We start from the raw sequence: 12,792 nt of genomic DNA on the forward strand, positions 1-12,792 counted from the left end.
GTCAAATGTAACATGTAACATTTCACCTTATGCTTTTAAGAACGTGCAAGCTATATGTCATCTTTGATGAGATGTATGATGTTCTAGTTTCTGCTTTTATAGTATCCAGTTGATCTTTAGTTCATTACCAGCAAGTGATACGGAGAAACAGAAGAGGAATAACAATGGGAGAGAACATGAAGGTTTGGACATTTTCACTTTCCACTTTTGTCACCCTTCAGATACAGTTTGTCTCATACCAAAATTGCAATGGTTGAATTTTACCTACGCTGGTTGAGAGGCAGCAGTCTATGGCAGGGTTTTCTCAACTTTCAAAGCCAAAAGGACATTGGCCAAGAAAATTTTGACAATTGGAGCGGGAATCTATTGGGATTGTACTGGGAGGAGGAAATGCAAAGAGTTAAAGTTGCACATAGAAACATAGAAAATAGGTGCAGGAGTAGGCCATTCGGCCCTTCGAGCCTGCACCACCATTCAGTATGATCATGGCTGATCATCCAACTCAGAACCCTGTATCTGCATTCTCTCCATACCCCCGATTCCTTTAACCACAAGGGCCATATCTAACTTCCTCTTGAATATAGAGAATGAACCGTCCTCATTCCTGTGGCAGAGAATTCCACAGATTCACCACTCTCTGCATGAAGAAGTTTTTCCTCATCTCAGTCCTGAAAGGCTTCCCCTTTATCCTTAAACTGTGACCGCTCGTTCTGAACTTCCCCAACATCGGATACAATCTTCCTGCATCTAGCCTGTCCAAACCCTTTAGAATTTTATACGTTTCAATAAGATCCCCCCTCAATCTACTAAATTCCAGTGAGTATAAGCCTAGATGATCCAGTCTTTCTTCACATGAAAGTCCTGCCATCCCAGGAATCAATCTGGTGAACCTTCTCTATACTCCCTCTATGGCAAGAATGTCTTTTCTCAGATTAGGGGACCAAAACTGCACACAATACTCTAGGTGCGGTCTCACCAAGGCTTTGTACAATTGCAGTAGAACCTCCCTGCTCCTGTACTCAAATCCTTTTGCTATGAATGCCAACATACCATTTGCCTTTTTCACCGCCTGCTGTACCTGCATGCCCACCTTCAATGACTGGTGTACAATGACACCCAGGTCTCGTTGCACCTCCCTTTTTCATAATCGGCCACCATTCAGATAATAATCTGTTCTCTTGTTCCTGCAACCAAAGTGGATAACCTCACATTTATCCACATTAAATTGCATCTGCCATGAATTTACCCACTCACCTAACTTATCCAAGTCACCCCGCATCCTCTTAGCATCCTCCTCACAGCTAACACCGCCGCCCAGCTTCATGTCATCCACAAACTTGGAAATGCTGCATTTAATTCCCTCGGCTAAATCATTAATATATATTGTAAACAACTGGGGTCCCAGCACTGAGCCTTGCGGTACCCCACTAGTCACTGCCTGCCATTCTGAAAAGGTCCTGTTTACTCCCACTCTTTGCTTTCTGTCTGCCAACCAATTCTCTATCCACATCAATACCATACCCCCAATACCGTGTGCTTTAAGTTTGCACACTAATCTGTGTGGGACCTTTTGTCAAAAGCCTTTTGAAAATCTAAATATACCACATCCACTGGCTCTCCCCTATCCACTCTACTAGTTAACATCTTCGAAAAATCCATAAGATTGGTCGTACATGATTTTCCTTTCACAAATCCATGCTGACTTTGTCCGATGATTTCACTTCTTTCCAAATGTGCTGTTATCACATCTTTGATAACTGACTCTAGCATTTTCCCCACCACGGATGTCAGACTAACCGGTCTATAATTCCCCAGTTTCTTTCTCCCTCCTTTTTTAAAAAAGTGGGGTTACATTAGCCAACCTCCAATCCTCAGGAACTAATCTAGAATCTAAGGAGTTTTGAAAAATTATCGCTAATGCATCCACTATTTCTTGGGCTACTTCCTTAAGCACTCTGGGATGCAGACCATCTGGCCTGGAGATTTATCTGACTTTAATCCCTTCAATTTACCTAACACCACTTCCCTACTGTGGTGAACTACATATACCTGTCTGGACACGCCCCCGGCTGACTGCTCCTGTGGCTCCTCCCACAGACCCCTGTATAAAGGCGATTGAGGTCTGAGCCCGGCCTCTCTGTCTCCTGGATGTAGTATGGTGGTCAACCACTGCTTGTTCCTTCTTCCAGTCAATAAAAGCCGATATCTTGCCTTTACGTCTCAGAGAGAGTTATTGATGGTGCATCACCTACTAACGTATTTCCCTCAGTTCCTCCATCTCACTAGACCCTCAGTCCCTTACTATTTCCAGAAGATTATTTATGTCCTCCTTAGTGAAGACAGAACCAAAGTAGTTATTCAATTGGTCTGCCATGTCTTTGTTCCCTATGATCAATTCACCTGTTTCTGACTGTAAGGGACCTACATTTGTCTTTTCCAATCTTTTTCTTTTCACATATCTATAAAAGCTTTTACAGTCAGTTTTTATGTTCCCTGCCAGCTTTCTCTCATAATCTTTTTTCCCTTTCCTAATTAAGCCCTTTGTCCTCCTCTACTGGTCTCTGAATTTCTCCCAGTCCTCAGGTGTGCCGCTTTTTTTTTGCTAATTTATATGTTTCTTCTTTGGACTTGATACTATCCCTAATTTCCCTTGTCAGCCATGGGTGCACTACCTTCCCTGGTTTATTCTTTTGCCAAACTGGGATGAATAATTGCTGCATTTCATCCATGCGATCTTTAAATGCTTTCTATTGCATATCCACCGTCAACCCTTTATGTATCATTTGCCAGTCTATCTTAGCTAATTCCCGTCTCATACCTTCAAAGTTACCCTTCTTTAAATTCAGAACCTTTGTTCTTGAATTAACTATGTCACTCTCCATCTTATTGAAGAATTCCACCATATTATGGTCACTCTTACCCAAGGGGCCTCGCACGACAAGATTGCTAATTAACCCTTCTTCATTGCTCAATACCCAATCTAGAATGGCCTGCTCTCTAGTTGGTTCTTTTACTTTTACTGCCACTTTTACTTTTCACCTTACTACTTTTTGCTTCTACCCTCATTTTACACCCCTCTGTCTCTCTGCACTGGTTCCCATCCCCCTGCCACATTAGTTTAAAGCCTCCTGAACAGCAGTAGCAAATGCTCCCCCTAGGACATTGGTTCCAGTCCAGGTGCAGACCATCCTGTTTATACCGGTCCCACCTCCCCCAGAACTGGTTCCAATGCCCCAGAAATTTGAATCCCTCACCCTTGCACCTTTTTTCAAGCCACGTATTCATCTGAAATATCCTCCTATTTCTAATCTGACTAGCATGTGGTACTGGTAGTAATCTGGAGATTATTACCTTTGTGGTCCTACTTTTTAGTTTATCTCCTAACTCCCTAAATTCACCTTGTAAGGCCTCATCCCGATTTTTAACTATATCGTTAGTACCTATGTGCACCACGACCACTGGCTGTTCACCCTCCCATTCCAGAATGTCCTGCAGCTGCTCAGAGACATCCTTGACCCTTGCACCAGGGAGGCAACATACCATCCTGGAGTCTCATTTGCGGCCGGAGAAACGCCTATCTATTCCCCTTACAATTGAATCCCCTATCACTATAGCTCTCGCACTCCTTTTCCTTCCCTCCTGTGCCACAGAGCTACCCATGGTGCAATGAACTCGGCTGCTGTTGCCTTTCCCTGATGAGACATTTCCCCCAACAGTATCCAAAACAGTATATCTGTTTAGGAGCGAGATGACCTCAGGGGACTCCTGCACTACCTGCCTACTGTTACGCTGTCTAGTGGCCACCCCTTCCCTTTCTGCCTGTGTAGCCCTTACCTGCTGTGTGGCCAACTCACTAAATGTGGTATTCACGACTTTCTCAGCATCGCGGATGCTCCAGTATGAATCCAATCGCAGCTCCAGACGCTCAATGCGGTCTGCCAGAAGTTGCAGCTGGACACATTTCCTGCACACGTAGTTGTCAGGGACACTGGAAGTATCCCCGATTTCCCACATGCTGCAGGATGTACAAACCACGGGGACGATCTCAGCTGCCATGACCTACCCAATACTTGCCTCAACTTTTGAAACTTTCTCCTTTGAAAGGAACTTACTCGGCCTTACCTCACTTGGAGTGAAGCTCGTCCTCAGCCTCTGCTTGCCGAAGCCTCTCGAGACAAAGCCTTCCTACTCTATCCCCCTCTACTCCGTCGCCCGCTCCGTCTACTGTTCTCTATAAATACTACCGCTGCCTCACAGTCCAACTTACACGCGCTTGCGCAGTCGCGCTCCCGTTTAAACTGCCGAAGAAAATGACCTACTTCCACAAACTGTTCACTTTAAATACTTACGCTGCCTCGCGGTCCAACTTACATGCACTTGCGCAGTCGTGCCCCCGTTAAACTGCCAAAGAAACCCGTTGTACGGGTTAAAGTGTTGCACAGTTAGATTAAATTTCTACAATATAACGTATGAACGGTATTTGCATATTTGCATTTTCTTTAACACTTCAGCAAGTGGCTTTTCAGTATGCAAGATGGTAAGAAATGGATGTTAGTATCTTTGAGTCTTGTCCTCAAATTAGAAGTCATTTTCTAGAAGGTCAGTTGCAAACCTCCATAGTTTGTTGGGTGATTTGCTTTACTCCACTATTAACTTTGTAAAACTGTATTTTGAGGAAGTGGAGTATTTGCTAATTATTTGCTGATTGCACTGTGGCACAACTCCCAACACCCAGCATTGTGCCATAACTGCAGTCCAGAACTTTTCAAGCCTTTCATTATCATTTGGATTGTATCATCAACAATTTTTTCCTATTCTTTAAGCTGTCTTTTCCCTCCCTCTGAATGAGTCGCCATATAAAAACAGTGCAGAAACAACAGTAGCTATCTCAATTAACTGGAGAAGTACTGCCAATGGGAAATCCCCTGAACCTATTGACCAATTACTTTGCCACTGTCAGCATCCTCTTTTGCAACTGTGTGGATTTCTCTCAGCTGCTTTGATTTTCTCCCACATTTTAAGCTATGTGGGCTAGGAAGTCTCCTGGCTCTGTGGCAAAGTTTGCGGATGGTATGAAAATAGGTGGAGGGCTAGGAAGTGCCAAGGAAGCAATGTGATTGCAGCAGGGCTTAGACAAATTGGAAGAATGGGCAAAAATGTGGCAGATGGAATATAATGTTGGGAAATGTATGATAATGCGTTTTGGTAAAAGGAAGAATAGTGCGGACTATTATCTAAATGGGGAGAAGGTTCAAACATCAGGGGTGCAGAGGAACTTCAGAGTTCTCTTGCAAGACTCCCAGAAAGTTAATTTACTGGTTGACTCTGTGGTAAAGATGGCAAATGCAATGTTGGCATTTATTTCAAGGGGAATCGAATATAAAAGCAAGGAGATAATGCTGAACCTTTATAAGACACTAGTCAGGCCAGACTTGGAGTATTGTCAACAGTTCTGGGCCCCATATCTTGGAAAGGAATTGTTGTCATTGGAGAGAGTCCAGAGGAGGTTCACAAGGATTATTTGGGAAATGAAGGGTTAACATATGAGATGCGTTTGGCAGCTTTGGGCCTGTACTCACTGGAATCTGGAAGAATGCGCGGGCATCTCATTGAAGCCTACCAAATGGTGAAAGGACTAGATGTTTCCCTTAGAGGGGGTTTCTGGAACTAGAGGGCACAGACTCAAAACTGAGGGGCGACCCTTTGGAACAGAGGTAAGGAGGAATTTATTTTGGCAAGAGTGGTGAATCTGTAGAATGCTCTGCCACAGACTGCGTTGGAGGCCATGGCCAAGTCCATATAATTAAGTTGGAAGTTAATCATTTCCTGAACATCTAAGGATATGGCGTGAAGGCAGGTGTATGGCATTATTTGCTATCTGGGATCAGCCATGATGGAATGGCAGAGCAGACTCAATGGGCTGAATGGTCCAAATTTGCTACTATGTCTTTATGGCCTTGAAGTGCTGGAGGGTGGTATGAGAATTGTGAAGGAATGGGAAGTTAATAGGCATGTGAGAGAGATTAGATTACGGAGAAGTGTGAGGAATGGAACTCGTGGAATTGCTCTGAGATTCCATATAGCCACAATGTGCAGAACGGCTACCTTCTACATGATAAGACTATGAAATGTAAATATTAAGTATTGTCATGCAGGATAACGCATGCATACAGGAGTTGTGTACAATGCATGCGTTAGCAACACCCTTCTGTATGGTAGTGAGCCTTGGACCATCTACTCCAGGCAGGAGAGGAAACTCAATAGTTTTCTTCACCGCATCCTCGGCATCACCTGGAGAGACAAAGCCCCAAACTCTGAGGTCCCCTCCCGCACTGGACTTCCCACAATGTTCACACTTTTAAGACAACGCAGACTGCGCTGGCTGGGCCACGCCTGTTGAATGAAGGATGGTAGACTGACAAAGGATATCCTCTATGGAGAACTGGCAACAGGCAAGAGGAATGTTGGTAGACCCCAGCTTCACTTCAAGGACTGCAAGCGTGACATGAAAGCCTTAAAAATGAACACAGAGTGCTGGGACGATACAGCAGATGACCGCAACAAATGGCGAGGTACTCTTCAGCAACACCTAGAGCAAGGCGAAGGAGTGATCCTGAGTCAGTTTGAGGAGTGAAGAGCACAGCGGACAAGAATTCCACAACGCCCTACACATGCAGCAACTGTGGCAGAGCCTGCCGTTCCAATCAGAGACTACCAAAGGCACAGTACCTATGGTCGACCACGACCGACGGAGGCCACACGCACATGCAAGATGCATCATCTGTGTGCTGCCCTGTATCAAAATTGAAAGAGCAACCACCCCGTGTGTGAGGTTGGTTGTTTCTAACCACCAAGCCAATTTGGAGAGCTTAAGGATGGCTTTGGGCTGGGTGGTGTGGTTTATACCCGGGGCTTTTCGTTGTAGCAGGGCCCCAGTTCTAATGTGAGTCGCAGTCCACTGTTTGGACAACTTAAAGGCCAGCCAGATAGACTGGACAGGCAGGTTATCAGTCAGAGGTGAGGGTCGGGCTGATTTTTATTGTTCTTCTGCGATGTTCACTCCACTCTCCAGAATGCTGAAGCTGAGACTGCGCAGCTGCTGTGCTTTGTGTCTGAGCCCCGCTTATATGATGAGCTGAGGCTTGGGCCCACTCTAGGCATCTAGGATATAGAAATACCTCAGATGTTAGCACCATTCTTGGAAAATCTAGAAAATTCTGACATAGAGTCCCCAAATCTGATCACTTCCATATCAACCAAACAATGGCTTTCCAATCATATCTGATCTTGCGATAACTTTTAATGGCCTCCCTGCACTCAGTTCTTGCAAAGAGCATTTCTAGTAATTTACAGCACCATCTTCTTTTAACTCTAACAGTGAATTAGAAAAATCTACCAAATGAAACCTTCTTGCTTGCACAATCTTGTGAAGGCAGTTAATGCAATACTCCTGGGTACAGTTACAGATGTGCACTAGTTCTCCTCTCACGGTCTGGGCAGAGCTGGTGAACAGTCTGCGATCTGAAACATTCAGTTTCTTAGTCTGTATATTACTGTCAAATGTAGGTGATATATTTTGCTTGCATTGCCAACTGTGCAGATCATTCCATTCACTGGTGCATTAAGATAGTACAACATGAAAACAGGCTGTTGCAGACCGCCAGATAATGTTCAGGAATGATAGCGAATTAGATCACGAATTCACTTTTATAGGATAGACCCTTCCGTAATTTTTGATATTTTGTTCCTGTGTGTTGTGGTATTTCAGATTTCAAGCATCTATTTTCAACTGTGGATAAACACTGCGCACGCATCGCTTCCGGGAGTTTGGGGGTGCGCGCACGCGAGGCCGAGCGGCGGTGCGCATGCGCCATGCGCATATATCCCGGCGAGCCGCGCGCGTTTCCTTCTTTCGGTACTCGGGTTGTCAGGTGAGCGGTTGCTCGGGCTTTGTGTCCATCGCAATCCGACTCGTATCGGCCCTTTAGTCCAGCCATCCGACTTCGCTAACCCCATTTATCTTTTCTTCTGCAGGTCCCTGCCGATATGCGAGCCAAGGTAAGAACCTTTATCGATTTAAAACATTATTCACCAGTCGTAGGCCTGGGCTGATGGGCGAGACCAGGGCCTATTATTCAGATAGGGGGTGCTGGGCCTAGTGAGTCCTGATGGGGCGTCGGCTATTCCTCTCCGAACCCCGACGAATGCTCCTCGGCCCGCTGTGTTCCTCCTGTGGATATTTTGTATGTCCTACGGTTGGTTGTATGAATTGGTCTGGCGTGTGTAGGTGGCCTGATGGTTAGTCGCTATGGTGACTGCTGGATGTTTGTGAGGTTCATTCTTTTGGTGTTTGCTGCCCCAATTCTGGCTTGCATGTGGTGCTTTTAGGGCAGTCAGAGCTTTCTCAAGGGTACAATTGGCAAAATGTGTTAATTCCCACTTAGACGTATTTGGGAACAATCACGCTAATAGTGTTTTGCATTGAGACTTTTAACATAATCCCCACGTGCCTCTCCCTCCACCGCCTATAAAACATTTTACTCGCTCACTTTATATGTTTACTCCTAAACTCCTTTGTGAAAACATGTTTGTAAGGAGTTGTTACAAGTGGTAGAGGTATATGTATTTAAGATATTTAAATTGGTTAGATGGATAGGAATAACTTAGATGGATGTGGGCCAAAGGAAAGTAAAATTAAAATTGGATTATTATTGTCACCTAAGATATGGTGAAAAGAATGTCTTCCATACTTTACATACTTAGCCATGTGTTCTATATGTGCTGTTGGTAATGTGTTTTGTACCTTTGCCCCCAGAGGAATGCTTTGGTTTATTCACAAATAGTTAATTAATAATTACGCATAAGAGGTGTAGTTGGAGGGGATAGCCAGGGCGCAACTGGCTAGTATGAGGGGATATACTTTTAAGGAGATTGGAAGAAAGTATAGAGAGGACATCAGAGGTAAGTAGAGTGATGGATGTGTGAAATACCCTGGATGGCGATGAGGCAGGTGTATTAAGAACATTTAAGAAACTTTTATAGAGGCGTGTAGATAGATAAATGAGGGTTCTATAGGAGAGAAGTATTAGATTGATCTTGGAACAGGTTAGAAGATTGGCACAACATTGAGGGCTGAAGGGTCTGTACAGTACTTCAAAGCAGTTCACCATACTATCCTGGTAAGCTTAGAAGTTCTTTTAACCTGCTGAAGTGAACATTCTTGGCTGTGGCATTTTGTAGCTAGACCACGAGCAGTTTATTGCATTTTTAACTTTTGATGTTTTTATTTTTCAGTGGCGGAAGAAGCGAATGCGCAGGTATGTGATATGGTGATAACTGAAATGTAGCAAAATGAATTTTTTTGTGGATTGCAATTAATTTCACATTTTAAGTGCCTTTTGATATGTTCATGAAGTTCATAGGTATTGAGATTGGAAATGTGTAGTCCAGATTTCCCAGGTGTAGATTTTGATCATGGACTAGGCTAATGTTTTAGAATAAAAGTAAATTCTTACTGAACGTATTTAGTTGTATTGAGAACTATGAGATTGCATCACAAGGCCATCCAGTGCTGTTCCTGCAAACTGATTGAATTGGAAACGACAAATTCATGTGGCTTTGTCAGGGATATTGAGGAATGTGGAGTTGGGTATTGTGCCAGCCTGTGTTTGCTTAAAGGTTTATTCTGAATGTCTTGTCTGCTCTGTCTTTAGTCAAGTTGGCTTTTTTAAAGTAGTGTTGGTTAGAATAATGGGAGCACTTTGCATAGAAGACCTCCTTTGTGGAAAGAAAAGTGGCCCCTATCTGGTGTTGTCTTGGAGCAAAGGCATCAGAACCAGATTTATCCCCAGCATGTGATTTTAACTTTAACTTTAACTTTGTTAACTTTAGCAGCAGCAATTCAATGCAATGCATAATCTAGCAGAGAGGGGAAAATATTAAATACAACATAATAAATAAACAAATCAATTACATGAATAGATTATTAAAATGTGCAAAAGCAAATACTGTATATTAAAAAAAGTGAGGTAGTGTCCAAAGCTTCAAAGTCCATTTAGGAATCGGATCACAGTGTGTGCCTTCAGGCTTCTGTATCTCCTACCTGATGGTAACAGCGAGAAAAAGGCATGCTTTGGGTGCTGGAGGTTGATAATGCATGCTGCCTTTCTGAGACACCGCTCCCTAAAGCTGTCCTGGATACTTTGTAGGCTGGTGCCGACTAGATATAGAACCTTTGCAGCTTCTTTCGGTCCTGTGCAGTAGCCCCTCCATACCAGACAGTGATTTCTTGTTCCTGGATGTTGCCTAACCTGAGTGTTTCTGGCATTTTTCATCTTCACATCTGCAGCTTTTGGCTTTTCATATCATTTGGGAGTTTAATTCGTTTTAAGTTACCTTGTTAGTGTGAGTTGGTGACAAAGAATTAAAGTTGGAATAAATTTGGAAGATGAAGTTGAGTTTCAGGGAGATGAGGAGAGGGCGCATGGCTAATGGTTTGTTTGCTGGGAGCCAGCATGGGCTGAATAACCTTTTGTTACTGTAGACTGCAGTGCCCTGAAAAAACATTCAGCCCCCAACCTTTTAGTTCACTTAAATGAGTAATACAACCTGGGAGTCTGAACATTTTAACTGAGAATTTCTATTTATGATCATCATGCTCCTTTTTCCACAGTAGAGCTCTGAAACCAGCATTAAAGATCAAATTCTGGAATGCCAGTAATTCAAAAGTATCTCCTCCCCCTCTCTCTCTCCCCCCCAGTACACTCACAGCTATTACAGCTAGGAGTCTTTGTAGATAAGTCTGTTAGCTTTGCACAACATGATAGAGCAATATATTCCCATTCCTTGCAAAATTGTTCAAGCTGTGCTAGGTTATTTGGGGAGCAGCGGTGGACAGCAAACAGATTGATCAGGTTAAGGTCAGGAATGATTGGGCCATGCAGGGATCTACATCAATCCTGACCAGATGTCCCGTCCCTGGTGCTGAAAAGTATCCCATAGCATGATGCCACCTCCAGCATACCTTACAGTAGGAATCATGTTATCTGGCTGATGAACTGTATTAATTTTATACCACTTAGTGTTCAGGCCAAAAAGTTACACTTTTTCTAATCTGGCCTCAAGACATTCCACAGTTTTACCATATCTTTTAAGTGATGCTTTGTGAAGTCTGAGGTGAGCCAGGGCTTCTTCCTTATCACTCATCCATAATACCCATTTTGTGTAAGGCCTTAGAGATTGTAGGCCAATGAATTTCATCTCTAGTTGCAGTTACTGTCTTCACACTTGAGTGACTTGGCTTCAGTCTTTGGCAGCTCCTTTTGGAGGGGAGGCCTGACCTCAGCAGTTTGGCTATTTTTTCTCACTTTTTCATGGTGGTCTGTACTGACCTCCAAGGTATTTATGTTCAATGTCTTTGAAATGGTCTTGTCCAGATTCGTGCTTCTCTACTATAATTTCTGAATGCTCTTTTGTCTTGGATTTTGGTTTGGAATGTTCAATCCACCATACTGTTGGACTATATAGAGGGGAGGTGGGTATACAGATGATCCTCTAATTTTTTGACATCAGCAAATTTGGTAAGTAAAATATAGTATTGCACCTGAGGTAAGAGAGTATTGTAATTGCAAAGGGGATGAATACTTTTGGTTTTGTTTTTGATTTGACATGATGCACAATTTTCAGTAGATTAGCTCAAAAATCTTATTTTTCAATTACTTGTCTACTTTTTCGAGGCATTATATGCCTTGATAAAGTTGTCAAGTAGTTCATGTTTAGAAGTTATTTTTGCCTCCTGCTTATAATCCTTTTCATTTTGTCTCCAATTAATCATTTCGATCTTCTTACAGGCTGAAGCGTAAAAGACGAAAGATGAGGCAGAGGTCCAGGTGAACTACTGCTGATGGTGCAGTACCGATCAGGCTTTGTTGAATCTTGCATGGCAAATGGACTCTTGGACACTTCTGTTTGTTGTTCCACTGAGATCAACGATATATATGGACGTCTTGGATACTGGTCATGAAAGAAGCTGAACACCTGAACATCGGTCTGTTTTAGTACTGTGCCATGATGTATAATAGCTACAAAATAAAAGATAAACTAGACAATTGTACATGGTTTCATTGTCCCCCAAAGGGATGTGCTCAATTTATTCCTTTACTTGCCATATATAGTGAGACAAAGCCTATGTGGGGTTTTCCTTGAAATGGCTTATCAGCTAAGTTGGTATGGCATTTAAATGTGCATGCACTTTTACTGTGCAAGGATATGTTTCATACTAAATGCATTTTGGTTGTCATACTGTGGAGAATTGATCTGCACAGGTCGGTTGAAGGCATTAATGTAGATTCCAGATTGCATGTTGAGTGGTAATTTTAATTCTGAAGTAAGATGTAAAAGTGTCAATATCAGATTTACTTCAAGTCAAGTGGCTTGTGCAGGGAAGTACAGTTTTGCACTGCTAATTTTGGGCTCGTAAAGGATAATTTGCTGAGAGTAATGGTTTAGATTGGGTAGGAGATGCAAGAAGTTTAGTTTTAAGTTAATTTCTATACTTGTAAAGGAACACCGGATGATTCAATAATAATGTACCAAAGTGTAGAATAATCTGCAGATGCAGGAAATCTGAGCAACACAAAATGCTGGAGGAACTCAGCAAGCCAAGCAGTACTTGTGGAAAAAAGTAGTTGACGTTTCAGGCCAAGACACTGGCAGGACTACAGCAGAATAATTTTAATTCAGTCTTCAAAGTGCCACCTCTTGATGTTTCATAAGCAAGAGTAAGGCAAATAA

General features: G+C 43.0%; 1 long non-coding RNA gene across 1 annotated transcript; it reads left to right on the forward strand.

The window, feature by feature from the left end:
* Positions 1-7,902: 7,902 nt before the first annotated feature.
* Positions 7,903-12,112, forward strand: LOC132392744 (uncharacterized). The gene is made up of 3 exons (XR_009511637.1): positions 7,903-8,058; positions 9,295-9,317; positions 11,850-12,112. It is a non-coding gene; the product is annotated as an uncharacterized LOC132392744 (long non-coding RNA).
* The last annotated feature ends 680 nt before the right edge of the window (positions 12,113-12,792 follow it).

The sequence above is a fragment of the Hypanus sabinus genome, chromosome 4 (assembly GCF_030144855.1).
Source record: "Hypanus sabinus isolate sHypSab1 chromosome 4, sHypSab1.hap1, whole genome shotgun sequence".
Classification (NCBI taxonomy): Eukaryota; Metazoa; Chordata; class Chondrichthyes; order Myliobatiformes; family Dasyatidae; genus Hypanus; species Hypanus sabinus.